Source organism: Amyelois transitella, chromosome 14 (genome assembly GCF_032362555.1).
Source record: "Amyelois transitella isolate CPQ chromosome 14, ilAmyTran1.1, whole genome shotgun sequence".
Lineage (NCBI taxonomy): Eukaryota > Metazoa > Arthropoda > Insecta > Lepidoptera > Pyralidae > Amyelois > Amyelois transitella.
This window is the reverse complement of record NC_083517.1, coordinates 6,425,255-6,435,072: the sequence shown is the minus strand read 5'-3', so window position 1 is coordinate 6,435,072 and position 9,818 is coordinate 6,425,255.

Below are 9,818 nucleotides of genomic sequence, written 5' to 3'. Positions count from 1 at the left end.
TACCGAAACTCACTTTACCCAAGAAGGGAGTGCCTATATGATAAAATGTGCGATGTACTCTTGAGTAGGTGTAACAGAAGCGAAGTTTCCTTCCTGTGTGAGGCGAGGACCCTTTACCTTATCATTTTTGAGAGCTGCAAAATAACATTTTAGACGGAGCCATCGTGACACTTCGGCTTCGGGTTTAAGATTTTATTCAAATCCTTGAATGAGTCCTACCTTCATGTATACATAGTGATTTTGTTTTCTAGTATAGTGAAATAGTGGTGCTGTCTATCAATTTCTATCAAAACATGTAATTTTACATTTAATCGAAGGAGTTTTATTATACTTGTAATCATAACATTACAGAATAAAAAAAAAATTTAATCTTCCTCAGAAAACTTGCAAGTTTCCGCAAGACGTGATTGTACTCGAGTAGGGCTACAAATTAGTTCTGTTCAAATTCCTACCAAATACATATAATGTGAAAGTCAGTTTATTTACTTCATAGTTAAACCATTGAAACGATTTCCAAAAAATTATAAAATTATACTATTATCATATAATTTAGTATATCAACAATAATAATTATTTTAATTAACACACATTGACCTTATTTTAACACAGCCATAGAACTAAGGTGTGGAAGTAGAAGGAATACAACGTCATGTCGTTTGCAGCGGTTGGATAAGTCTTTGTGACTGGCGAACAACACAATAAATGTGCGTTAATGTGCAAATTTGTTCTTAATGTAAGCAATTAAACTCGCTTTATTTTCATTCATACATACTGCACACCTAGAAAGGTCACATGAAGTCAACGTCAAGAAATATTCCACTCTGGAAAAAGCATTTATTTTCTGTAGGTAAATACTTCACGAAGAAAAATATTGCATTCTCACATCTCTGTAGAGGAAACAACTCTAAACGAGGTAGGCTTCGTCGTTCGTTAACCCAGGATTAATCTGTGAAGAAAATAAATAAACATTGAAATATTATATAACTACATGTAATATTTAAGAATTAAAATCACAAACAATCAAGTTTTTTTTTTCATTAAAAAACAATGTTATTAATAGTACCTTTTTTAAGCGATATCACGCTCAAATATTTTTTCTAAACTTGCGTAGTTAAGTAAACTTAGTAACAAAAAATTTATAAATTGACATTGATTGTTTTGATACACAAATTGTTCTGTGAGTATCGCTAGAGAATGCGTATCTCCAAGTTACTCGTTCAGTGATACCCCCCTTACCGATCGAACGCATTTTAAGAAGCTGTAAAATACAAGAATATATATTGTTCATCAAAACACTATTGCTAATAAATTCAAGAAACGTATATATTGGCCCTGAATATTGCTGACTGATGTTATCAATTCGCTGCTGATATGAAGGAGGGGTGGATGTGTAACGCGAACCCGCCTTCAAATCTCTTGGGGAGGCGAAAATGTGTGCGAAGCATTTCTTTTTATTATCAGAGCCGTGTAACCGCGTACGCATAAAATTTGCTTATTACACTTATCGGTATTTGATTAGTGATAAATAAATAAACGTATACATTGTATTAGAACCTAGATTACAAAATTCTTTGTGTATTAATTAAGGTGAAAAATAAAAATAAATTTACTGCCAGTTTGTGTACTTATTCTGTTGAACATCAAACGATTGGTATACGTGACGTGTGTGTATAAAAAAAAAATAGATAAGCCGGAACTGAAATGTTGTCCTTTGTGAATTTTAATTGGGCTTTTGGAAATGTGAATTTTTCCGTTGTTGGATCAGCATAAGAATTCTTTTTCTATACCCGATGCCTCCAAACGTCCTTATTTCAGCTTAACTACAGTTGTAAAAGTTGATGAACGTGCGTGAAACGATGTTAAAGGCCCAGAGATTCGATCAAGATCTTCAGTAGAAAGTAGGATTCTTCTTCTTATATTCTTTGTATTATATAATATGAAATTATATTATTTATTCAATTATTTCGTAATTTAAACATTTTATACACAAAATACATTTATACAGTATAACACTGAGGACACGGAGTAAATGAATGATATAACAACGCACGTTACACGGTACACTAAGAGATGATTTTTCGAAATTGTTACATAACCTCATAGGAACCTATAATATAGCTAACGACCGATAAGAACATACTTCCCGCCCGCCCGAATATTAGCGTTAGCTTTAATCGGATTTGTAACTTAGTAACAACTTGAATTCAATTAGTAAATTCACGAGCTACATTCTCACCTCGCCAGTGCCTAACCAGAAGACAATTGCATTGACTTGAACCTCCCTAGATACTGCACACTCCACTGGGATATTCAAGCTACTAATTAAACGAGATTGCAAGAGGACACGTACGCTTTGTTTAACCACGTCTTGAATAGAATATTGCAACGAAATTAACATAGACATTTTACTGAAATATTAAAAAAGTGTGTGCTTATTGGAAGTTAATTATTCATATTTGCCTTTCTGGAGAAGAGCCCAAGGTCCGTTTAAAACCATGATCTTGGTAAGTCAGTTTTTCTTTTGCAGAGGAACATAATCTTTTTAAGCCGTTACAGAATTTGAAAGTGTGAATAAGGCTTTTTTGTCGAGTACTTTTAAGATAGCACTGAAATTTAAATATATACAATGATTTTCATAAAATATCTGCCCTACCATTATTCCGATTCAAAAGTACTTTTTATAACAACTAATGATTCGAATAATGTTTCTTTGTCGCGATGTAAACAAGGCTTTATATTGTTCATTGCAGCTTCTCTAACTTCAGCTTGTTTCTGATATCAAGCTAACTAAATCTTGTTATTCTGCATAATTGTTATAACGAATACGATTGTATTTTTATAAATTAAAATATAAGGATAAAAATAAATATTTGAAAGCGTTTCTATAAATAAGCTTATAATAATATGTATGTTGTATATACTGTTATGGTGCAATAAAGAGTTTTATTTATCTATCTACGAGTATCTGTCTATGTTGTTTGTCGTGTGCGTTAGCGGTCATAAAACTGTTGTCAGATTTTTCAGGCCGCCCGACTTATAGTATCTGACTTGGCTTTGCGACCGCCATCTTGTCATGAAGGATGGGACCAGAGGCTTTACTTGCCTTCCAAAACACGGGGGAGAGGAGTGCGAAAACATTTTGTGCCACATGTGGTCACCCTGAATGGGGTGATCATGCTTAAGCGCTTCAAACGCTCACACCTTTTGAGCTGTTATCTACCATCGAGCTATTGTTGGCTTCTTAATAATATGTAGATATTGAAAGTCATCTCACTACCGTTTTTTAACCGACTTCTTAAACAGATAAGGTTTTCAATTCGAATATTTTCCTCAATAGTGTCCTCCCCTCATATGGCTACTATGCAGAAATGCGACATTCAGGTATATTATAGTCGTATTTATAATAATGTAGCTAAATATTACTAAAACACCTGTTAAGTAACGTAAAAAGAAATAAGACTATGTAACTTGGTAAGTGATAATGAAAGTAGATCTTTACCTACCTTCCTAGCCTACCTGCCCTATAGATATCTTTCCTACTCTGGGATAAACACATTAAAGACATTGCCATTACTATTAAACGTCGGGTCGACACCCACGATTTTGGCGTATTTCACTAAAGAACTGTCCATAAAAAGACTCTTTTCCAACATAAAGTACATTGGCCTGATATAAAAAGGAAACTGTTTAAGGTAAAATAAAACGTACACCAACGTAGTACCAGTTGTTTAAAAGTTGTACATAATGATTAATTTTGATATATTTTAATGCCCCAGTTACAAACTCAGCCTATGCTTATCTGCCAGGGGTCTACTTTGATGTTAAAAATAAATCATTAATCGAATTGTAAATATATATTTATATAAGTTATTGAGAGCTTACTACATAATAAAGTGACTGAATAATTCTAGATATTCTAAATTCCTATTGGCGTATATCTGACGCTAGCCCTGGCTACGTTTTCCCTAAAAAGAAGCCTGGAACCCAGGCTATGACTGCTAGATTACAAACATTGCCATAAACTAAATATTTGTTTGTACTGGAGTGTGATTCACATCATTATACTTTTATCTTTGTTCCTAATCTATACTCTACCGAGAAGGTTAACCCTTAAGGGTTACCTATTGACTTGTTATGTTCAGTGACGTCCCATAACGACTGCCGATGCCATAAAGAGCCGTACTAAAAGCTATTTAGATTTAATGGGATATGTTGCTTATACACTACTTCAATAGTGAATTGTTAATGGACAGTGAATGTCAGATATTGGACATGGAAAAGGGGTCGTTTCAAATACCTGAGACGGATACGTGATAGACAGAAATAACAGAGTGATTTTGTTTTAAAATACTCAAGAAAATAAAATGACTGCATGTTATTGCATTTAATTTCTTATAAAAAAGTTTAAACAATTACATTTTTGCATTTATTTATCATCACCCCTGCAATGCATTTTTGAAATATGGCCGTACTGATAAGGGCTCGTAGTATTTATCGGCTCTTTACATTATGATTGTATATTCCTATGAGTTCCTATCGCCGTCTCCTAGCTCCATCATCGTACCGCGGTTACCATGTAGCACTACGAAACGAACGAGCCTAAATCGATGGATCTTTGTTGTTCAGTTTCTGAGTTCTTACAGCCAATTTCCAGCTCATCATTAAACCGAGGTTACTATTAAATTATTTGTTAATACAGATAAAAGGAGTTCAAACTCTCAATCCATGACTGAGAAGTGTATATAATTTAACTTGGAAAATTGGATTACAGACAAACATCAAGACTTGTGACATTAAATGAAAACTTGTAATATTAATGAATACTGTATGACAAATGAATGGTGAATACTAGTCTTAAAAACATGAATTCACAATAAACCATAGTCCAGAGTCCATCCGATCTTCACCTACTACATACAATTCATTTACCTACGTTAACAATGGATCATTATGCAAATCAAGTTTCTCGCTTCATACAACAGAAATTCGGTTGCGAAAAAATGGAACGATACCTATTATTTACGCAATGCCCTAATAAATGTAACGTATTAGTTTACGGATAAGTGAAGCGGAAGACCAGGGGTGGGCAGTGACGTGGAAGTGACTTGACATCAAATTTGAAGCTCAGGAGGTTGTAAAGACGGTCGTCTGTCAAGAGGCACTAATTCATTATGTTAACGAGACCTGCCCGAGACGGTGATGGATTACACGCCCGTCGTGTGCAGATTAAAAAAATAATAACGGCTTCACAAAAGTGCTGCTGCTTTGACCGTGAAATTTGCGGTACAAATATCGATTTAATCAATTTTTTTAATTTTAGCTCAGAATTCTTCGTTTAAGCTAGTCCGTTTCTAGGTACAACTTTGCCCAAACCTCTCCCATGTTAATTTGTTACGATCGACCTTTATCCCAAGTTTCAACGAGTGTGTGAAAATAGGTCTAGTACGTTTTGAGAATACCTGTAAGGAGGGTAAAGATTAAATCTTAGGTTTCTTTTTAGGCGATAGGCTTGCAACCTGTCACTTATTATATCTCAATCACATCAAGCCATCTAAATGAATGCAATTTAGTAACATTAGTTTCTTGGTATTATTTGTATATCTTATTGATGCGAATACTTGTTAATCTGTATGGATACAAAAAACGCATATTTTTGCACCAAATCATATGCATGTATTTATATAAAAATATATATACCTACTAGATGTCAGTGGCCCACGTCTTTATACAAAAAGAAAACACATAATGGTGTAGCCTCCGGCTCTAAACTAGCACGTTCAAAAAATATGCACAGCTAAGAAACACATCTCAAAACATTTCGAGTTTAAAAATATTATGTACGTTCTTTGTTCTTGAAACTATTTCATTCCACTCAGTGTTCTAGCAACCGATGTATTTCTGTGTTTCCGCAAATCGGAATAATATATCAACAATTGAAAATGTTCAGAGCCAGCATTGGAAATGAAATGTTGTTCGAAAATAATTCTCACACATACGACTTTTAATCAACAAATGAGTTGTCAATTGTTATGGTATTAAAATAATTCTTGTTTATGTCTTTCATCTCTCATTATTGAGTCTGAAGTTTCGTTTTTATTAGCATATGATTTGGTAATAAGTAAATTAACGTGGTGTTATTTAGTATGCTTTTAGGGTCGGCTGCCAGACTTACACAGATTTATTATTAATTTTTTCCTTCATTAAGGCTTTGTTTTTATGATGGACATAAACTACTTCATACACATGAGCATAAGTAATGTTTATTTAAAAGTCCTATCTACCTTTTACCTGTACCTTTTATAAATTTTTGTATTTATAAAAAATAAAAAATAGATACAAAAAATTATAAAAGGATTGTAACTCGTAACCTAGAAAGACAACTACTATGATATTTGTATTAATAATAATGTGATATTTTCTGTTAATAATAATTTTGAAGAGTGAATAGTAGTAACTCTGTTTTATATTATTTACAATAATGTCAAGCAGGGAGGAGATTAAGCATAAAATTCCACCCTCACTAATGGTAAGTTCTTCCACGAACCAGGGTGTTTGCCTGGAGAATCGCACCTCTAAAGATGTCGAGTTGAAGGTTCTATATATGCTTCAATCCACACATTGAAACTACTGGATTTAGCACTTTACGATATTGTATCATATTTAGACGTCGCACACTGTAAATAATTTATTCAGACTTCCTCTAACGTGTGAAATCATTTATAAGAAAAATATAAAATACTTAAATATTTGTATATATATTGTGGATGGCACTCACCCATATCAAAGAAGGTATATTAACTTTTCTCTTTGTACAAAAAAACCTTCAAATTTTATGATCGAAAATGTTACCAAGCCAATATAAATATATACCTTTATTCATACCACCTAATCCATTAACTTGGTTAATCCATTACCTATAATAATGGACGGAGTTCTCTACGATCAGTCACAATAATTGACATAATGAGAGTAGGAGTCTGGCATTCATACCTTTATTATTCCCGTCGCTGCTTCGGTGATAAAATTGTCTCATCTCATTTAGTTGCCTTATCGGTTGGATTTTATGCGCTAGAGTCAGGAAGCAGTTAAAAAATAAACGTTTATACTATAAATCAAATACTTAACTTGTGCTTTAATTTATTACATGAGACTTAACTTATTTATTACTCTATGGGCCAACTGTCACTATCTAAATCTCTACTCAGTTTTAAGCCATCTAGCTCAATGCGAGCTTTTACCTTTTTCGAAACTGTGAGCCTTGTAAAGGATAAACACATTATTATATGTAAAAATACCTTATTGATAACTGTTTCACATAACGTGAAAGGCAATAGAAAGAAAGTACTTAAAACATTGTGTACACAGTTGTGCCAATACTTTTCCCAATACTCGAATCAATTCCGATATGCTGTTTTTGGTAAAGCTTTGAGATTTTCTAGATTGAAGTCAGACAACGGTCCCAAATTTCATTTGCTCGAAGTCAAATTGAAAAACAGAATCAATCAAATCTGGTCCAAGTAAGCTCTTACAGAACAAATTAAGTTGACAAAATTTACCAATATGAGAACGCCCAGTACGGGCGCTAACCAATTTCACAAAATTTTTATTAATTTATATTATTAATTCGTTCACGTCCAGCCAGATCGAGTTCTTATAGCTTTACCTTCAATATGCTGAATACTTAATTATTAGATATTAATATAGTTACTCTGTGTTCAACGATTCGTCGTCTTCCTTGTTATCTTTACTACGATCAGTGGGTAAGTCAGGTGACAGGAAGCCCCATCTAGCTTGAATGATGTTTTATATTCTACGCCTCTTACGATATAAAAAACTCAAGGTACTTATGGTTATAAGGAAATTATAACGGAAGTAAAAAACAATAGGATAGCATTCTCTTTCAGGCATCGTAATAACAAAATAGCACACAGATAATAACTATTATAATCACATGTCAATTTGAGACCGAGATACATAAAACTACACACATAAGACCAAAAATTGATAATTATAGATATTCACATTTTAATTTACAATGCTGTTAGGTAACAGGTGGCTTTTGTGCGCTATCTGGCTGAATGATCGGGACTCGTCAGCGAGGTCGCTAATGAATTGCACATTGTTGCAAATTCCAACTCATTTCACATTAATGAACAAAAATCTATTTTCAAAATTATCAACGATAATCTAGCTTATTTTCAACAGCATGAGAAATACAACGTTAGTTAATTGTCATGTTGTTAACAACCCTACGCTGTGCCCTGTTGACATTTATTTGTATACATTTATAATTGTTGAAAATGCTGCAGTATAGTTTATTTCGCCGCTTCTTCTTGGTAAATTTGCGCTTAAGAAGTATTGACTTTATACGTGTATAAATAATACCGATGCACGCGTAGTATATTCTTGAACCTGTGGTACCTACTTCATTTTGAAATACTTCTGACGAATATGAATTATCATACATATTGCATAAAATTATGTGTTTGGCGACAATTTATGTGAACGCAATCTTTATAGAAAATTAAGTTCACTTTTATTCAAGTTCATTTCATAAAAAAATAAAATTCGTCTCCCGCTAGTTAAATATTCAAAGAACACAGTACATAACGTTTTAAAAACGATTCGGAAGACATTTCCCTAAACGAGTTGGTGATAGACGTTTTACGATCATACATCGCCTCCAAATTTATCGTTAAGGAAAAAGGGTAAGTAATGGGATCGAATTGACTGTAAAGAAAATATCGTAGTGGATTAAGTATGTTGTAAAAAGGAAACAAAGATTTTCCCAATAATATTTTATATCATTCAACGATCGCGAACCGTGGTCAGAAACGGATTAAGGACTTAACTACACCTCAATCAGAATATTCAGAGAAAATGCCAGAAAAATGAACAAGACGACTTATTTCAAAGGTCACTCAAGAACATAAAATTAAATTTGAATCTAGGTGGAAGACAGTGAAATATTCAACATTGTAATTTTTTTATTCTACTGTCAGTTTATTCTGAACAGTTAGTTAAGTTCATATTTCTGTTTGTGGTTCAGATGAAATTATCCTCATTAATCGCTATGGTCGAGAGCGAGAGAAAATCAATAGCTTAATCTGTTACATTTATTTGTCTCTAGGGTGCTGTGGACGTCAATTAAGTGGGCGAAGTACGGACCATTACTCTCAGAGTTCTGTTTTATTTAATACTGGCTGAAGATTCAATCCAAAATTTATTTTTATAAAATCAATTATAAACACTTAACAAACAATTGTTGGATTTGATGCTGATCTTCTCTTGTTGTTTCAGCGCCTTAACTTCTAATTGTAAATTTCGCTGCGGTTAACACTATAATTAATATCTTCAAGTACAGTCGTGTGCACACAAAGTATCCTGAAGTCATAAGAGAAGAAATGAGAATGAAAATTTTAAAAAAATTAATAACTTAAGTTCGCAAATACGTAACTAATAGAAAATCTCCCTCAATACTGCGTAGTTCATTAAGTATTTAATACTCATTTAAGTTCAGTTCACTTTGCTGGCAGTAAAGTAGTTGGCAAGCAAAATCACATAATTTTTACTTACGGAGCGGAGAGTACACTCCATTACATATCACCAACGAAGTTAGTTCTGCGTGGTTCGTCAAATCGCCAATGTTGCTGGTTCTGACAGTTTTGGGTGAATAAACTTATTCATAGTGACAGTAGATATGTTTAACCTGTGATTTGTTTAAAGAGAAATAATTGCCGATTTAAATATGAAAGTTCAATTAAAAATTATTCTGTTTTTATAAATTTTTGGCGAATTCTGCAAAACTTAACATTAAT